The sequence below is a fragment of the Phaseolus vulgaris genome, chromosome 11 (genome assembly GCF_051622355.1).
Source record: "Phaseolus vulgaris cultivar YP4 chromosome 11, ASM5162235v1, whole genome shotgun sequence".
In the NCBI taxonomy this organism is placed as follows: domain Eukaryota; kingdom Viridiplantae; phylum Streptophyta; class Magnoliopsida; order Fabales; family Fabaceae; genus Phaseolus; species Phaseolus vulgaris.
Window position 1 is genome coordinate 17,368,986 of NC_143508.1, and position 22,330 is coordinate 17,391,315.

Genomic DNA, 22,330 nt, shown 5'->3' on the forward strand with positions numbered 1-22,330 from the left:
CACTACTCCTTGACACTCATCTATCAAATATATACAATAAATACATGCAATTACCACAAAAAAAGTAGTTTCAAGTCTTTTCAAGCTAATTTCTTGAAAACCAATGTCTATCACTACTCTTTGACACTCATCAATCAAATATATACAATAAATACATGCAACTACCACACAAAAAAGTAGTTTCAAGTCTTTTCAAGCTAATTTCTTGAAACCCAATGTCTATCACTACTCCTTGACACTCCTCTATCAAATTTATACAATAAATTCAGGCAACTACCAGAAAAAAGCTAGTTTCATGTCATTTCATGCTAACTTCTTGAAAACCAATGTTTATTACTACTATAATATATCAATAAATTCATGCAACTATCACAAAAGAACTAGTTTCAAGTCTTTTCATCCTAATTTCTTGAAAACCAATGTTTATCACTACTAGTGAGAGTCATCTATCAAATATATAAAATAAATAAATGCAACTACCACAAAAAAAAGTAGTTTCAATTGTTTTCAAGCTTATTTCTTTAAAACCAATGTCTATCACTACTCTAGACACTCATCCATCAAATATATACAATAAATTCATGCAACTACCACAAAAAAAGTAGTTTCAAGACTTTTCATGCTAATTTCTAGAAAACCAATGTTTATCACTGCTATAGACACTCATCTATCAAATATATACAATAAATACATGCAACTACCACAAAAAAAGTAGTTTCAAGTCTTTTCAAGCTAATTTCTTGAAAACCAATGTCTATCACAACTCTTTGACACTCATCTATCAAATATATACAATAAATACATGCAACTACCACAAAAAAAGTAGTTTCAAGTCTTTTCAAGCTAATTTCTTGAAAACCAATGTCTATCACTACTCCTTGACACTCCTCTATCAAATTTATACGATAAATTCAGGCAACTACCAGAAAAAAGCTAGTTTCATGTCATTTCATGCTAACTTCTTGAAAACCAATGTTTATTACTACTATAGTGACTCATCTATCAATATATCAATAAATTCATGCAACTATCACAAAAGAACTAGTTTCAAGTCTTTTCATCCTAATTTCTTATAAACCAATGTTTATCACTACTAGTGAGACTCATCTATCAAATATATAAAATAAATACATGCTACTACCACAAAAAAAGTAGTTTCAATTGTTTTCAAGCTTATTTCTTTAAAACCAATGTCTATCACTACTCTAGACACTCATCTATCAAATATATACAATATATTCATGCAACTACCTCAAAAAAACTACTTTCAAGACTTTTCATGCTAATTTCTAGAAAACCAATGTTTATCACTGCTATAGACACTCATCTATCAAATATATACAATAAATACATGCAACTACCACAAAAAAAAAGTAGTTTCAAGTCTTTTCAAGCTAATTTCTTGAAAACCAATGTCTATCACTACTCTTTGACACTCATCAATCAAATATATACAATAAATACATGCAACTACCACAAAAAAAGTAGTTTCAAGTCTTTTCAAGCTAATTTCTTGAAAACCAATGTCTATCACTACTCCTTGACACTCCTCTATCAAATTTATACTATAAATTCAGGCAACTACCAGAAAAAAGCTAGTTTCATGTCATTTCATGCTAACTTCTTGCAAAACCAATGCTTATTACTACTATAATATATCAATAAATTCATGCAACTATCACAAAAGAACTAGTTTCAAGTCTTTTCATCCTAATTTCTTGAAAACCAATGTTTATCACTACTAGTGAGAGTCATCTATCAAATATATAAAATAAATACATGCAACTACCACAAAAAAAGTAGTTTCAATTGTTTTCAAGCTTATTTCTTTAAAACCAATGTCTATCACTACTCTAGACACTCATCTATCAAATATATACAATATATTCATGCAACTACCTCAAAAAAACTACTTTCAAGACTTTTCATGCTAATTTCTAGAAAACCAATGTTTATCACTGCTGTAGACACTCATCTATCAAATATATACAATAAATACATGCAACTACCACAAAAAAAAAGTAGTTTCAAGTCTTTTCAAGCTAATTTCTTGAAAACCAATGTCTATCACTACTCTTTGACACTCATCTATCAAATATATACAAGAAATACACGCAACTACCACAAAAAAAAAGAAGTTTCAAGTCTTTTCAAGCTAATTACTTGAAAACCAATGTCTATCACTACTCTTTGACACTCATCAATCAAATATATACAATAAATACATGCAACTACCACAAAAAAGTAGTTTCAAGTCTTTTTCAAGCTAATTTCTTGAAAACCAATGTCTATCACTACTCCTTGACACTCCTCTATCAAATTTATACAATAAATTCAGGCAACTACCAGAAAAAAGCTAGTTTCATGTCATTTCATGCTAACTTCTTGAAAACCAATGTTTATTACTACTATAATATATCAATAAATTCATGCAACTATCACAAAAGAACTAGTTTCAAGTCTTTTCATCCTAATTTTTTGAAAACCAATGTTTATCACTACTAGTGAGACTCATCTATCAAATATATAAAATAAATACATGCAACAACCACAAAAAAAAGTAGTTTCAATTGTTTTCAAGCTTATTTCTTTAAAACCAATGTCTATCACTACTCTAGACACTCATCTATCAAATATATACAATATATTCATGCAACTACCTCAAAAAAACTACTTTCAAGACTTTTCATGCTAATTTTTAGAAAACCAATGTTTATCACTGCTGTAGACACTCATCAATCAAATATATACAATAAATACATGCAACTACCACAAAAAAAAGTAGTTTCAAGTCTTTTCAAGCTAATTTCTTGAAAACCAATGTCTATCACTACTCTTTGACACTCATCAATCAAATATATACAATAAATACATGCAACTACCACAAAAAAAGTAGTTTCAAGTCTTTTCAAGCTAATTTCTTGAAAAACAATGTCTATCACAACTCCTCGACACTCCTCTATCAAATTTATACAATAAATTCAGGCAACTACCAGAAAAAAGCTAGTTTCATGTCCTTTCATGCTAACTTCTTGAAAACTAATGTTTATTACTACTATAATATATCAATAAATTCATGCAACTATCACAAAAGAACTAGTTTCAAGTCTTTTCATCCTAATTTTTTGAAAACCAATGTTTATCACTACTAGTGAGACTCATCTATCAAATATATAAAATAAATACATGCAACTACCACAAAAAAAAGTAGTTTCAATTGTTTTCAAGCTTATTTCTTTAAAACCAATGTCTATCACTACTCTAGACACTCATCTATCAAATATATACAATATATTCATGCAACTACCTCAAAAAAACTACTTCCAAGACTTTTCATGCTAATTTCTAGAAAACCAATGTTTATCACTGCTATAGACACTCATCTATCAAATATATACAATAAATACATGCAACTACCACAAAAAAAAGTAGTTTCAAGTCTTTTCAAGCTAATTTCTTGAAAACCAATGTCTATCACTACTCTTTGACACTCATCAATCAAATATATACAATAAATACATGCAACTACCACAAAAAAAGTAGTTTCAAGTCTTTTCAAGCTAATTTCTTGAAAAACAATGTCTATCACTACTCCTTGACACTCCTCTATCAAATTTATACAATAAATTCAGGGAACTACCAGAAAAAAGCTAGTTTCATGTCATTTCATGCTAACTTCTTGAAAACTAATGTTTATTACTACTATAATATATCAATAAATTCATGCAACTATCACAAAAGAACTAGTTTCAAGTCTTTTCATCCTAATTTTTTGAAAACCAATGTTTATAACTACTAGTGAGACTCATCTATCAAATATATAAAATAAATACATGCAACAACCACAAAAAAAAGTAGTTTCAATTGTTTTCAAGCTTATTTCTTTAAAACCAATGTCTATCACTACTCTAGACACTCATCTATCAAATATGTACAATATATTCATGCAACTACCTCAAAAAAACTACTTTCAAGACTTTTCATGCTAATTTCTAGAAAACCAATGTTTATCACTGCTGTAGACACTCATCTATCAAATATATACAATAAATACATACAACTACCACAAAAAAAAAGTAGTTTCAAGTCTTTTCAAGCTAATTTCTTGAAAACCAATGTCTATCACTACTCTTTGACACTCATCAATCAAATATATACAATAAATACATGCAACTACCACAAAAAAAGTAGTTTCAAGTCTTTTCAAGCTAATTTCTTGAAAAACAATGTCTATCACTACTCCTTGACACTCCTCTATCAAATTTATACAATAAATTCAGGCAACTACCAGAAAAAAGCTAGTTTCATGTCATTTCATGCTAACTTCTTGAAAACTAATGTTTATTACTACTATAATATATCAATAAATTCATGCAACTATCACAAAAGAACTAGTTTCAAGTCTTTTCATCCTAATTTTTTGAAAACCAATGTTTATCACTACTAGTGAGACTCATCTATCAAATATATAAAATAAATACATGCAACTACCACAAAAAAAAGTAGTTTCAATTGTTTTCAAGCTTATTACTTTAAAACCAATGTCTATCACTACTCTAGACACTCATCTATCAAATATATACAATATATTCATGCAACTACCTCAAAAAAACTACTTCCAAGACTTTTCATGCTAATTTCTAGAAAACCAATGTTTATCACTGCTATAGACACTCATCTATCAAATATATACAATAAATACATGCAACTACCACAAAAAAAAAGTAGTTTCAAGTCTTTTCAAGCTAATTTCTTGAAAACCAATGTCTATCACTACTCTTTGACACTCATCAATCAAATATATACAATAAATACATGCCACTACCACAAAAAAAGTAGTTTCAAGTCTTTTCAAGCTAATTTCTTGAAAACCAATGTCTATCACTACTCCTTGACACTCCTCTATCAAATTTATACAATAAATTCAGGCAACTACCAGAAAAAAGCTAGTTTCATGTCATTTCAAGCTAACTTCTTGAAAACCAATGTTTATTACTACTATAATATATCAATAAATTCATGCAACTATCACAAAAGAACTAGTTTCAAGTCTTTTCATCCTAATTTCTTGAAAACCAATGTTTATCACTACTAGTGAGACTCATCTATCAAATATATAAAATAAATACATGCAACTACCACAAAAAAAGTAGTTTCAATTGTTTTCAAGCTTATTTCATTAAAACCAATTTCTATCACTACTCTAGACACTCATCTATCAAATATATACAATAAATTCATGCAACTACCACAAAAAAAGTAGTTTCAAGACTTTTCATGCTAATTTCTAGAAAACCAATGTTTGTCACTGCTATAGACACTCATCTATCAAATATATACAATAAATACATGCAACTACCACAAAAAAAGTAGTTTCAAGTCTTTTCAAGCTAATTTCTTGAAAACCAATGTCTATCACAACTCTTTGACACTCATCTATCAAATATATACAACAAATACATGCAACTACCACAAAAAAAGTAGTTTCAAGTCTTTTCAAGCTAATTTCTTGAAAACCAATGTCTCTCACTACTCCTTGACACTCATCTATCAAATATATACGATAAATTCAGGCAACTACCAGAAAAAAGCTAGTTTCATGTCATTTCATGCTAACTTCTTGAAAACCAATGTTTATTACTACTATAGTGACTCATCTATCAATATATCAATAAATTCATGCAACTATCACAAAAGAACTAGTTTCAAGTCTTTTCATCCTAATTTCTTATAAACCAATGTTTATCACTACTAGTGAGACTCATCTATCAAATATATAAAATAAATACATGCAACTACCACAAAAAAAGTAGTTTCAATTGTTTTCAAGCTTATTTCTTTAAAACCAATGTCTATCACTACTCTAGACACTCATCTATCAAATATATACAATATATGCATGCAACTACCTTAAAAAAACTACTTTCAAGACTATTCATGCTAATTTCTAGAAAACCAATGTTTATCACTGCTATAGACACTCATCTATCAAATATATACAATAAATACATGCAACTACCACAAAAAAAAAGTAGTTTCAAGTCTTTTCAAGCTAATTTCTTGAAAACCAATGTCTATCACTACTCTTTGACACTCATCAATCAAATATATACAATAAATACATGCAACTACCACAAAAAAAGTAGTTTCAAGTCTATTCAAGCTAATTTCTTGAAAACCAATGTCTATCACTACTCCTTGACACTCCTCTATCAAATTTATACTATAAATTAAGGCAACTACCAGAAAAAAGCTAGTTTCATGTCATTTCATGCTAACTTCTTGCAAAACCAATGTTTATTACTACTATAATATATCAATAAATTCATGCAACTATCACAAAAGAACTAGTTTCAAGTCTTTTCATCCTAATTTCTTGAAAACCAATGTTTATCACTACTAGTGAGAGTCATCTATCAAATATATAAAATAAATACATGCAACTACCACAAAAAAAAGTAGTTTGAATTGTTTTCAAGCTTATTTCTTTAAAACCAATGTCTATCACTACTCTAGACACTCATCTATCAAATATATACAATATATTCATGCAACTACCTCAAAAAAACTACTTTCAAGACTTTTCATGCTAATTTCTAGAAAACCAATGTTTATCACTGTTATAGACACTCATCTATCAAATATATACAATAAATACATGCAACTACCACAAAAAAAGTAGTTTCAAGTCTTTTCAAGCTAATTTCTTGAAAACCAATGTCTATCACAACTCTTTGACACTCATCTATCAAATATATACAATAAATACATGCAACTACCACAAAAAAAGTAGTTTCAAGTCTTTTCAAGCTAATTTCTTGAAAACCAATGTCTATCACTACTCCTTGACACTCATCTATCAAATATATACAATAAATACATGCAACTACCACAAAAAAGTAGTTTCAAGTCTTTTCAAGCTAATTTCTTGAAAACCAATGTCTATCACTACTCTTTGACACTCATCTATCAAATATATACAATAAACTCACGCAACTACCAGAAAAAAAACTAGTTTCATGTCATTTCATGCTAACTTCTTGAAAACCAATGTTTATTACTACTATAGTGACTCATCTATCAATTTATCAATAAATTCATGCAACTATCACAAAAGAACTAGTTTCAAGTCTTTTCATCCTAATTTCTTATAAACCAATGTTTATCACTGCTATAGACACTCATCTATCAAATATATACAATAAATACATGCAACTACCACAAAAAAAGTAGTTTCAAGTCTTTTCAAGCTAATTTCTTGAAAACCAATGTCTATCACAACTCTTTGACACTCATCTATCAAATATATACAATAAATACATGCAACTACCACAAAAAAAGTAGTTTCAAGTCTTTTCAAGCTAATTTCTTGAAAACCAATGTCTATCACAACTCTTTGACACTCATCTATCAAATATATACAACAAATACATGCAACTACCACAAAAAAAGTAGTTTCAAGTCTTTTCAAGCTAATTTCTTGAAAACCAATGTCTCTCACTACTCCTTGACACTCATCTATCAAATATATACGATAAATTCAGGCAACTACCAGAAAAAAGCTAGTTTCATGTCATTTCATGCTAACTTCTTGAAAACCAATGTTTATTACTACTATAGTGACTCATCTATCAATATATCAATAAATTCATGCAACTATCACAAAAGAACTAGTTTCAAGTCTTTTCATCCTAATTTCTTATAAACCAATGTTTATCACTACTAGTGAGACTCATCTATCAAATATATAAAATAAATACATGCAACTACCACAAAAAAAGTAGTTTCAATTGTTTTCAAGCTTATTTCTTTAAAACCAATGTCTATCACTACTCTAGACACTCATCTATCAAATATATACAATATATGCATGCAACTACCTTAAAAAAACTACTTTCAAGACTATTCATGCTAATTTCTAGAAAACCAATGTTTATCACTGCTATAGACACTCATCTATCAAATATATACAATAAATACATGCAACTACCACAAAAAAAAAGTAGTTTCAAGTCTTTTCAAGCTAATTTCTTGAAAACCAATGTCTATCACTACTCTTTGACACTCATCAATCAAATATATACAATAAATACATGCAACTACCACAAAAAAAGTAGTTTCAAGTCTTTTCAAGCTAATTTCTTGAAAACCAATGTCTATCACTACTCCTTGACACTCCTCTATCAAATTTATACTATAAATTCAGGCAACTACCAGAAAAAAGCTAGTTTCATGTCATTTCATGCTAACTTCTTGCAAAACCAATGTTTATTACTACTATAATATATCAATAAATTCATGCAACTATCACAAAAGAACTAGTTTCAAGTCTTTTCATCCTAATTTCTTGAAAACCAATGTTTATCACTACTAGTGAGAGTCATCTATCAAATATATAAAATAAATACATGCAACTACCACAAAAAAAAAGTAGTTTCAATTGTTTTCAAGCTTATTTCTTTAAAACCAATGTCTATCACTACTCTAGACACTCATCTATCAAATATATACAATATATTCATGCAACTACCTCAAAAAAACTACTTTCAAGACTTTTCATGCTAATTTCTAGAAAACCAATGTTTATCACTGCTATAGACACTCATCTATCAAATATATACAATAAATACATGCAACTACCACAAAAAAAGTAGTTTCAAGTCTTTTCAAGCTAATTTCTTGAAAACCAATGTCTATCACAACTCTTTGACACTCATCTATCAAATATATACAATAAATACATGCAACTACCACAAAAAAAGTAGTTTCAAGTCTTTTCAAGCTAATTTCTTGAAAACCAATGTCTATCACTACTCCTTGACACTCATCTATCAAATATATACAATAAATACATGCAACTACCACAAAAAAGTAGTTTCAAGTCTTTTCAAGCTAATTTCTTGAAAACCAATGTCTATCACTACTCTTTGACACTCATCTATCAAATATATACAATAAACTCACGCAACTACCAGAAAAAAAACTAGTTTCATGTCATTTCATGCTAACTTCTTGAAAACCAATGTTTATTACTACTATAGTGACTCATCTATCAATTTATCAATAAATTCATGCAACTATCACAAAAGAACTAGTTTCAAGTCTTTTCATCCTAATTTCTTATAAACCAATGTTTATCACTGCTATAGACACTCATCTATCAAATATATACAATAAATACATGCAACTACCACAAAAAAAGTAGTTTCAAGTCTTTTCAAGCTAATTTCTTGAAAACCAATGTCTATCACAACTCTTTGACACTCATCTATCAAATATATACAATAAATACATGCAACTACCACAAAAAAAGTAGTTTCAAGTCTTTTCAAGCTAATTTCTTGAAAACCAATGTCTATCACTACTCCTTGACACTCCTCTATCAAATTTATACGATAAATTCAGGCAACTACCAGAAAAAAGCTAGTTTCATGTCATTTCATGCTAACTTCTTGAAAAGCAATGTTTATTACTACTATAGTGACTCATCTATCAATATATCAATAAATTCATGCAACTATCACAAAAGAACTAGTTTCAAGTCTTTTCATCCTAATTTCTTATAAACCAATGTTTATCACTGCTATAGACACTCATCTATCAAATATATACAATAAATACATGCAACTACCACAAAAAAAGTAGTTTCAAGTCTTTTCAAGCTAATTTCTTGAAAACCAATGTCTATCACAACTCTTTGACACTCATCTATCAAATATATACAATAAATACATGCAACTATCACAAAAAAAGTAGTTTCAAGTCTTTTCAAGCTAATTTCTTGAAAACCAATGTCTATCACTACTCCTTGACACTCCTCTATCAAATTTATACGATAAATTCAGGCAACTACCAGAAAAAAGCTAGTTTCATGTCATTTCATGCTAACTTCTTGAAAACCAATGTTTATTACTACTATAGTGACTCATCTATCAATATATCAATAAATTCATGCAACTATCACAAAAGAACTAGTTTCAAGTCTTTTCATCCTAATTTCTTATAAACCAATGTTTATCACTACTAGTGAGACTCATCTATCAAATATATAAAATAAATACATGCAACTACCACAAAAAAAGTAGTTTCAATTGTTTTCAAGCTAATTTCTTTAAAACCAATGTCTATCACCACTCTAGACACTCATCTATCAAATATATACAATATATTCATGCAACTACCTCAAAAAAACTACTTTCAAGACTTTTCATGCTAATTTCTAGAAAACCAATGTTTATCACTGCTATAGACACTCATCTATCAAATATATACTATAAATACATGCAACTACCACAAAAAAAAGTAGTTTCAAGTCTTTTCAAGCTAATTTCTTGAAAACCAATGTCTATCACTACTCTTTGACACTCATCAATCAAATATATACAATAAATACATGCAACTACCGCAAAAAAAGTAGTTTCAAGTCTTTTCAAGCTAATTTCTTGAAAACCAATGTCTATCACTACTCCTTGACACTCCTCTATCAAATTTATACGATAAATTCAGGCAACTACCAGAAAAAAGCTAGTTTCATGTCATTTCATGCTAACTTCTTGAAAACCAATGTTTATTACTACTATAATATATCAATAAATTCATGCAACTATCACAAAAGAACTAGTTTCAAGTCTTTTCATCCTAATTTCTTGAAAACCAATGTTTATCACTACTAGTGAGAGTCATCTATCAAATATACAAAATAAATACATGCAACTACCACAAAAAAAAGTAGTTTCAATTGTTTTCAAGCTTATTTCTTTAAAACCAATGTCTATCACTGCTATAGACACTCATCTATCAAATATATACAATAAATACATGCAACTACCACAAAAAAAAAGTAGTTTCAAGTCTTTTCAAGCTAATTTCTTGAAAACCAATGTCTATCACTCCTCTTTGACACTCATCTTTCAAATATATACAATAAATACATGCAACTACCACAAAAAAAGTAGTTTCAAGTCTTTTCAAGCTAATTTCTTGAAAACCAATGTCTATCACTACTCCTTGACACTTATCTATCAAATATATACAATTAATACATGCAACTACCACAAAAAAGTAGTTTCAAGTCTTTTCAAGCTAATTTCTTGAAAACCAATGTCTATCACTACTCTTTGACACTCATCTATCAAATATATACAATAAACTCACGCAACTACCAGAAAAAAAGCTAGTTTCATGTCATTTCATGCTAACTTCTTGAAAACCAATGTTTATTACTACTATAGAGACTCATCTATCAATATATCAATAAATTCATGCAACTATCACAAAAGAAGTAGTTTCAAGTCTTTTCATCCTAATTTCTTATAAACCAATGTTTATCACTGCTATAGACACTCATCTATCAAATATATACAATAAATACATGCAACTACCACAAAAAAAGTAGTTTCAAGTCTTTTCAAGCTAATTTCTTGAAAACCAATGTCTATCACAACTCTTTGACACTCATCTATCAAATATATACAATAAATACATGCAACTACCACAAAAAAAGTAGTTTGAAATCTTTTCAAGCTAATTTCTTGAAAACCAATGTCTATCACTACTCCTTGACACTCATCTATCAAATATATACAATAAATACATGCAACTACCACAAAAAAGTAGTTTCAAGTCTTTTCAAGCTAATTTCTTGAAAACCAATGTCTATCACTATTCTTTGACACTCATCAATCAAATATATACAATAAATACATGCAACTACCACAAGAAAAGTAGTTTCAAGTCTTTTCAAGCTAATTTGTTGAAAACCAATGTCTATCACTACTCCTTGACACTCATCTATCAAATATATACAATAAATACATGCAACTACCACAAAAAAGTAGTTTCAAGTCTTTTCAAGCTAATTTCTTGAAAACCAATGTCTATCACTACTCTTTGACACTCATCTATCAAATATATACAATAAACTCACGCAACTACCAGAAAAAAAACTAGTTTCATGTCATTTCATGCTAACTTCTTGAAAACCAATGTTTATTACTACTATAGTGACTCATCTATCAATATATCAATAAATTCATGCAACTATCACAAAAGAACTAGTTTCAAGTCTTTTCATCCTAATTTCTTATAAACCAATGTTTATCACTGCTATAGACACTCATCTATCAAATATATACAATAAATACATACAACTACCACAAAAAAAGTAGTTTCAAGTCTTTTCAAGCTAATTTCTTGAAAATCAATGTCTATCACAACTCTTTGACACTCATCTATCAAATATATACAATAAATTCATGCAACTATCACAAAAGAAGTAGTTTCAAGTCTTTTCATCCTAATTTCTTATAAACCAATGTTTATCACTGCTATAGACACTCATCTATCAAATATATACAATAAATACATGCAACTACCACAAAAAAAGTAGTTTCAAGTCTTTTCAAGCTAATTTCTTGAAAACCAATGTCTATCACAACTCTTTGACACTCATCTATCAAATATATACAATAAATACATGCAACTACCACAAAAAAAGTAGTTTGAAATCTTTTCAAGCTAATTTCTTGAAAACCAATGTCTATCACTACTCCTTGACACTCATCTATCAAATATATACAATAAATACATGCAACTACCACAAAAAAAGTAGTTTCAAGTCTTTTCAAGCTAATTTCTTGAAAACCAATGTCTATCACTATTCTTTGACACTCATCAATCAAATATATACAATAAATACATGCAACTACCACAAGAAAAGTAGTTTCAAGTCTTTTCAAGCTAATTTCTTGAAAACCAATGTCTATCACTACTCCTTGACACTCATCTATCAAATATATACAATAAATACATGCAACTACCACAAAAAAGTAGTTTCAAGTCTTTTCAAGCTAATTTCTTCAAAACCAATGTCTATCACTACTCTTTGACACTCATCTATCAAATATATACAATAAACTCACGCAACTACCAGAAAAAAAACTAGTTTCATGTCATTTCATGCTAACTTCTTGAAAACCAATGTTTATTACTACTATAGTGACTCATCTATCAATATATCAATAAATTCATGCAACTATCACAAAAGAACTAGTTTCAAGTCTTTTCATCCTAATTTCTTATAAACCAATGTTTATCACTGCTATAGACACTCATCTATCAAATATATACAATAAATACATACAACTACCACAAAAAAAGTAGTTTCAAGTCTTTTCAAGCTAATTTCTTGAAAATCATTGTCTATCACAACTCTTTGACACTCATCTATCAAATATATACAATAAATACATGCAACTACCACAAAAAAAGTAGTTTGAAATCTTTTCAAGCTAATTTCTTGAAAACCAATGTCTATCACTACTCCTTGACACTCATCTATCAAATATATACAATAAATACATGCAACTACCACAAAAAAGTAGTTTCAAGTCTTTTCAAGCTAATTTCTTGAAAACCAATGTCTATCACTATTCTTTGACACTCATCAATCAAATATATACAATAAATACATGCAACTACCACAAGAAAAGTAGTTTCAAGTCTTTTCAAGCTAATTTGTTGAAAACCAATGTCTATCACTACTCCTTGACACTCATCTATCAAATATATACAATAAATACATGCAACTACCACAAAAAAGTAGTTTCAAGTCTTTTCAAGCTAATTTCTTGAAAACCAATGTCTATCACTACTCTTTGACACTCATCTATCAAATATATACAATAAACTCACGCAACTACCAGAAAAAAAACTAGTTTCATGTCATTTCATGCTAACTTCTTGAAAACCAATGTTTATTACTACTATAGTGACTGATCTATCAATATATCAATAAATTCATGCAACTATCACAAAAGAACTAGTTTCAAGTCTTTTCATCCTAATTTCTTATAAACCAATGTTTATCACTGCTATAGACACTCATCTATCAAATATATACAATAAATACATGCAACTACCACAAAAAAGTAGTTTTGAAGTCATTTCAAGCTAATTTCTTGAAAACCAATGTCTATCACAACTCTTTGACACTCATCTATCAAATATATACAATATATTCATGCAACTACCTCAAAAAAACTACTTTCAAGACTTTTCAAGCTAATTTCTAGAAAACCAATGTTTATCACTGCTATAGACACTCATCTATCAAATATATACAATAAATACATGCAACTACCACAAAAAAAAGTAGTTTCAAGGCTTTTCAAGCTAATTTCTTGAAAACCAATGTCTATCACTACTCTTTGACACTCATCAATCAAATATATACAATAAATACATGCAACTACCACAAAAAAAGTAGTTTCAAGTCTTTTCAAGCTAATTTCTTGAAAACCAATGTCTACCACTACTCCTTGACCCTCCTCTATCAAATTTATACGATAAATTCAGGCAACTACCAGAAAAAAGCTAGTTTCATGTCATTTCATGCTAACTTCTTGAAAACCAATGTTTATTACTACTATAGTGACTCATCTATCAATATATCAATAAATTCATGCAACTATCACAAAAGAACTAGTTTCAAGTCTTTTCATCCTAATTTCTTAGAAACCAATGTTTATCACTACTAGTGAGACTCATCTATCAAATATATAAAATAAATACATGCAACTACCACAAAAAAAGTAGTTTCAATTCTTTTCAAGCTAATTTCTTGAAAACCAATGTCTATCACATCTCTTTGACACTCATCTATCAAATATATACAATAAATACATGCAACTACCACAAAAAAAGTAGTTTCAAGTCTTTTCAAGCTAATTTCTTGAAAACCAATGTCTATCACTACTCCTTGACACTCATCAATCAAATATATACAATAAATACATGCAACTACCACAAAAAAAGTAGTTTCAAGTCTTTTCAAGCTAATTTCTTGAAAACCAATGTCTACCACTACTCCTTGACCCTCCTCTATCAAATTTATACGATAAATTCATGCAACTACCAGAAAAAAACTAGTTTCATGTCATTTCATGCTAACTTCTTGAAAACCAATGTTTATTACTACTATAGTGACTCATCTATCAATATATCAATAAATTCATGCAACTATCACAAAAGAACTAGTTTCAAGTCTTTTCATCCTAATTTGTTATAAACCAATGTTTATCACTGCTATAGACACTCATCTATCAAATATATACAATAAATACATGCAACTACCACAAAAAAAGTAGTTTCAAGTCTTTTCAAGCTAATTTCTTGAAAACCAATGTCTATCACAACTCTTTGACACTCATCTATCAAATATATATAATAAATACATGCAACTACCACAAAAAAAGTAGTTTGAAATCTTTTCAAGCTAATTTCTTGAAAACCAATGTCTATCACTACTCCTTGACACTCATCTATCAAATATATACAATAAATACATGCAACTACCACAAAAAAAGTAGTTTCAAGTCTTTTCAAGCTAATTTCTTGAAAACCAATGTCTATCACTACTCTTTGACACTCATCAATCAAATATATACAATAAATACATGCAACTACCACAAAAAAAGTAGTTTCAAGTCTTTTCAAGCTAATTTCTTGAAAACCAATGTCTACCACTACTCCTTGACCCTCCTCTATCAAATTTATACGATAAATTCAGGCAACTACCAGAAAAAAGCTAGTTTCATGTCATTTCATGCTAACTTCTTGAAAACCAATGTTTATTACTACTATAGTGACTCATCTATCAATATATCAATAAATTCATGCAACTATCACAAAAGAACTAGTTTCAAGTCTTTTCATCCTAATTTCTTATAAACCAATGTTTATCACTGCTATAGACACTCATCTATCAAATATATAAAATAAATACATGCAACTACCACAAAAAAAGTAGTTTCAATTGTTTTCAAGCTTATTTCTTTAAAACCAATGTCTATCACCACTCTAGACACTCATGTATCAAATATATACAATAAATTCATGCAACTACCACAAAAAAAGTAGTTTCAAGACTTTTCATGCTAATTTCTAGAATACCAATGTTTATCACTGCTATAGACACTCATCTATCAAATATATACAATAAATACATGCAACTACCACAAAAAATGTAGTTTCAAGTCTTTTCAAGCTAATTTCTTGAAAACCAATGTCTATCACAACTCTTTGACACTCATCTATCAAATATATACAATAAATACATGCAACTACCACAAAAAAAGTAGTTTCAAGTCTTTTCAAGCTAATTTCTTGAAAACCAATGTCTATCACAACTCTTTGACACTCATCTATCAAATATATACAATAAATACATGCAACTACCACAAAAAAAGTAGTTTCAAGTCTTTTCAAGCTAATTTCTTGAAAACCAATGTCTATCACTACTCCTTGACACTCATCTATCAAATATATACAATAAATACATGCAACTACCACAAAAAAAGTAGTTTCAAGTCTTTTCAAGCTAATTTCTTGAAAACCAATGTCTATCACTACTCCTTGACACTCATCTATCAAATATATACAATAAATACATGCAACTACCACAAAAAAGTAGTTTCAAGTCTTTTCAAGCTAATTTCTTGAAAACCAATGTCTATCACTACTCTTTGACACTCATCTATGAAATATATACAATAAACTCACGCAACTACCAGAAAAAAAACTAGTTTCATGTCATTTCATGCTAACTTCTTGAAAACCAATGTTTATTACTACTATAGTGACTCATCTATCAATATATCAATAAATTCATGCAACTATCACAAAAGAACTAGTTTCAAGTCTTTTCATCCTAATTTCTTATAAACCAATGTTTATCACTACTAGTGAGACTCATCTATCAAATATGTAAAATAAATACATGCAACTACCACAAAAAAAGTAGTTTCAATTGTTTTCAAGCTTATTTCTTTAAAACCAATGTCTATCACTACTCTAGACACTCATCTATCAAATATATACAATATATGCATGCAACTACCTTAAAAAAACTACTTTCAAGACTATTCATGCTAATTTCTAGAAAACCAATGTTTATCACTGCTATAGACACTCATCTATCAAATATATACAATAAATACATGCAATTACCACAAAAAAAAAGTAGTTTCAAGTCTTTTCAAGCTAATTTCTTGAAAACCAATGTCTATCACTACTCTTTGACACTCATCAATCAAATATATACAATAAATACATGCAACTACCACAAAAAATGTAGTTTCAAGTCTTTTGAAGCTAATTTCTTGAAAACCAATGTCTATCACTACTCCTTGACACTCATCTATCAAATATATACAATAAATACATGCAACTACCACAAAAAAGTAGTTTCAAGTCTTTTCAAGCTAATTTCTTGAAAACCAATGTCTATCACTACTCTTTGACACTCATCTATCAAATATATACAATAAACTCACGCAACTACCAGAAAAAAAAACTAGTTTCATGTCATTTCATGCTAACTTCTTGAAAACCAATGTTTATTACTACTATAGTGACTGATCTATCAATATATCAATAAATTCATGCAACTATCACAAAAGAACTAGTTTCAAGTCTTTTCATCCTAATTTCTTATAAACCAATGTTTATCACTGCTATAGACACTCATCTATCAAATATATACAATAAATACATGCAACTACCACAAAAAAGTAGTTTTGAAGTCATTTCAAGCTAATTTCTTGAAAACCAATGTCTATCACAACTCTTTGACACTCATCTATCAAATATATACAATATATTCATGCAACTACCTCAAAAAAACTACTTTCAAGACTTTTCAAGCTAATTTCTAGAAAACCAATGTTTATCACTGCTATAGACACTCATCTATCAAATATATACAATAAATACATGCAACTACCACAAAAAAAAGTAGTTTCAAGGCTTTTCAAGCTAATTTCTTGAAAACCAATGTCTATCACTACTCTTTGACACTCATCAATCAAATATATACAATAAATACATGCAACTACCACAAAAATAGTAGTTTCAAGTCTTTTGAAGCTAATTTCTTGAAAACCAATGTCTATCACTACTCCTTGACACTCCTCTATCAAATTTATACGATAAATTCAGGCAACTACCAGAAAAAAGCTAGTTTCATGTCATTTCATGCTAACTTCTTGAAAACCAATGTTTATTACTACTATAGTGACTCATCTATCAATATATCAATAAATTCATGCAACTATCACAAAAGAACTAGTTTCAAGTCTTTTCATCCTAATTTCTTATAAACCAATGTTTATCACTACTAGTGAGACTCATCTATCAAATATATAAAATAAATACATGCAACTACCACAAAAAAAGTAGTTTGAATTCTTTTCAAGCTTATTTCTTTAAAACCAATGTCTAACACTACTCTAGACACTCATCCATCAAATATATACAATAAATTCATGCAACTACCACAAAAAAAGTAGTTTCAAGACTTTTCATGCTAATTTCTAGAAAACCAATCTTTATCACTGCTATAGACACTCATCTATCAAATATATACAATAAATACATGCAACTACCACAAAAAAAGTAGTTTCAAGTCTTTTCAAGCTAATTTCTTGAAAACCAATGTCTATCACAACTCTTTGACACTCATCTATCAAATATATACAATAAATACATGCAACTACCACAAAAAAAGTAGTTTCAAGTCTTTTCAAGCTAATTTCTTGAAAACCAATGTCTATCACTACTCCTTGACACTCCTCTATCAAATTTATACGATAAATTCAGGCATCTACCAGAAAAAAGCTAGTTTCATGTCATTTCATGCTAACTTCTTGAAAACCAATGTTTATTACTACTATAGTGACTCATCTATCAATATATCAATAAATTCATGCAACTATCACAAAAGAACTAGTTTCAAGTCTTTTCATCCTAATTTCTTATAAACCAATGTTTATCACTACTAGTGAGACTCATCTATCAAATATATAAAATAAATACATGCTACTACCACAAAAAAAGTAGTTTCAATTGTTTTCAAGCTTATTTCTTTAAAACCAATGTCTATCACTACTCTAGACACTCATCTATCAAATATATACAATATATTCATGCAACTACCTCAAAAAAACTACTTTCAAGACTTTTCATGCTAATTTCTAGAAAACCAATGTTTATCACTGCTATAGACACTCATCTATCAAATATATACAATAAATACATGCAACTACCACAAAAAAAAAGTAGTTTCAAGTCTTTTCAAGCTAATTTCTTGAAAACCAATGTCTATCACTACTCTTTGACACTCATCAATCAAATATATACAATAAATACATGCAACTACCACAAAAAAAGTAGTTTCAAGTCTTTTCAAGCTAATTTCTTGAAAACTAATGTCTATCACTACTCCTTGACACTCCTCTATCAAATTTATACTATAAATTCAGGCAACTACCAGAAAAAAGCTAGTTTCATGTCATTTCATGCTAACTTCTTGCAAAACCAATGTTTATTACTACTATAATATATCAATAAATTCATGCAACTATCACAAAAGAACTACTTTCAAGTCTTTTCATCCTAATTTCTTGAAAACCAATGTTTATCGCTACTAGTGAGACTCATCTATCAAATATATAAAATAAATACATGCAACTACCACAAAAAAGTAGTTTCAATTCTTTTCAAGCTTATTTCTTTAAAACCAATATCTATCACTACTCTAGACACTCATCTATCAAATATATACAATTAATTCATGCAACTACCACAAAAAAAGTAGTTTCAAGACTTTTCATGCTAATTTCTAGAAAACCAATGTTTATCACTGCTATAGACACTCATCTATCAAATATATACAATAAATACATGCAACTACCACAAAAAAAGTAGTTTCAAGTCTTTTCAAGCTAATTTCTTGAAAACCAATGTCTATCACAACTCTTTGACACTCATCTATCAAATATATACAATAAATACATGCAACTACCACAAAAAAAGTAGTTTCAAGTCTTTTCAAGCTAATTTCTTGAAAACCAATGTCTATCACTACTCCTTGACACTCATCTATCAAATATATACAATAAATACATGCAACTACCACAAAAAAGTAGTTTCAAGTCTTTTCAAGCTAATTTCTTGAAAACCAATGTCTATCACTACTCCTTGACACTCCTCTATCAAATTTATACGATAAATTCAGGCAACTACCAGAAAAAAGCTAGTTTCATGTCATTTCATGCTAACTTCTTGAAAACCAATGTTTACTACTACTATAGTGACTCATCTATCAATATATCAATAAATTCATGCAACTATCACAAAAGAACTAGTTTCAAGTCTTTTCATCCTAATTTCTTATAAACCAATGTTTATCACTACTAGTGAGACTCATCTATCAAATATATAAAATAAATACATGCAACTACCACAAAAAAAGTAGTTTCAATTGTTTTCAAGCTTATTTCTTTAAAACCAATGTCTATCACCACTCTAGACACTCATCTATCAAATATATACAATATATTCATGCAACTACCTCAAAAAAACTACTTTCAAGACTTTTCATGCTAATTTCTAGAAAACCAATGTTTATCACTGCTATAGACACTCATCTATCAAATATATACAATAAATACATGCAACTACCACAAAAAAAAAGTAGTTTCAAGTCTTTTCAAGCTAATTTCTTGAAAACCAATGTCTATCACTACTCTTTGACACTCATCAATCAAATATATACAATAAATACATGCAACTACCGCAAAAAAAGTAGTTTCAAGTCTTTTCAAGCTAATTTCTTGAAAACCAATGTCTATCACTACTCCTTGACACTCCTCTATCAAATTTATACAATAAATTCAGGCAACTACCAGAAAAAAGCTAGTTTCATGTCATTTCATGCTAACTTCTTGAAAACCAATGTTTATTACTACTATAATATATCAATAAATTCATGCAACTATCACAAAAGAACTAGTTTCAAGTCTTTTCATCCTAATTTCTTGAAAACCAATGTTTATCACTACTAGTGAGAGTCATCTATCAAATATATAAAATAAATACATGCAACTACCACAAAAAAAAGTAGTTTCAATTGTTTTCAAGCTTATTTCTTTAAAACCAATGTCTATCACTACTCTAGACACTCATCTATCAAATATATACAATATATTCATGCAACTACCTCAAAAAAACTACTTTCAAGACTTTTCATGCTAATTTCTAGAAAACCAATGTTTATCACTGCTATAGACACTCATCTATCAAATATATACAATAAATACATGCAACTACCACAAAAAAAAAAGTAGTTTCAAGTCTTTTCAAGCTAATTTCTTGAAAACCAATGTCTATCACTCCTCTTTGACACTCATCTATCAAATATATACAATAAATACATGCAACTACCACAAAAAAAGTAGTTTCAAGTCTTTTCAAGCTAATTTCTTGAAAACCAATGTCTATCACTACTCCTTGACACTTATCTATCAAATATATACAATTAATACATGCAACTACCACAAAAAAGTAGTTTCAAGTCTTTTCAAGCTAATTTCTTGAAAACCAATGTCTATCACTACTCTTTGACACTCATCTATCAAATATATACAATAAACTCATGCAACTACCAGAAAAAAAGCTAGTTTCATGTCATTTCATGCTAACTTCTTGAAAACCAATGTTTATTACTACTATAGAGACTCATCTATCAATATATCAATAAATTCATGCAACTATCACAAAAGAAGTAGTTTCAAGTCTTTTCATCCTAATTTCTTATAAACCAATGTTTATCACTGCTATAGACACTCATCTATCAAATATATAAAATAAATACATGCAACTACCACAAAAAAAGTAGTTTCAAGTCTTTTCAAGCTAATTTCTTGAAAACCAATGTCTATCACAACTCTTTGACACTCATCTATCAAATATATACAATAAATACATGCAACTACCACAAAAAAAGTAGTTTGAAATCTTTTCAAGCTAATTTCTTGAAAACCAATGTCTATCACTACTCCTTGACACTCATCTATCAAATATATACAATAAATACATGCAACTACCACAAAAAAAGTAGTTTCAAGTCTTTTCAAGCTAATTTCTTGAAAACCAATGTCTATCACTATTCTTTGACACTCATCAATCAAATATATACAATAAATACATGCAACTACCACAAGAAAAGTAGTTTCAAGTCTTTTCAAGCTAATTTCTTGAAAACCAATGTCTATCACTACTCCTTGACACTCATCTATCAAATATATACAATAAATACATGCAACTACCACAAAAAAGTAGTTTCAAGTCTTTTCAAGCTAATTTCTTGAAAACCAATGTCTATCACTACTCTTTGACACTCATCTATCAAATATATACAATAAACTCACGCAACTACCAGAAAAAAAACTAGTTTCATGTCATTTCATGCTAACTTCTTGAAAACCAATGT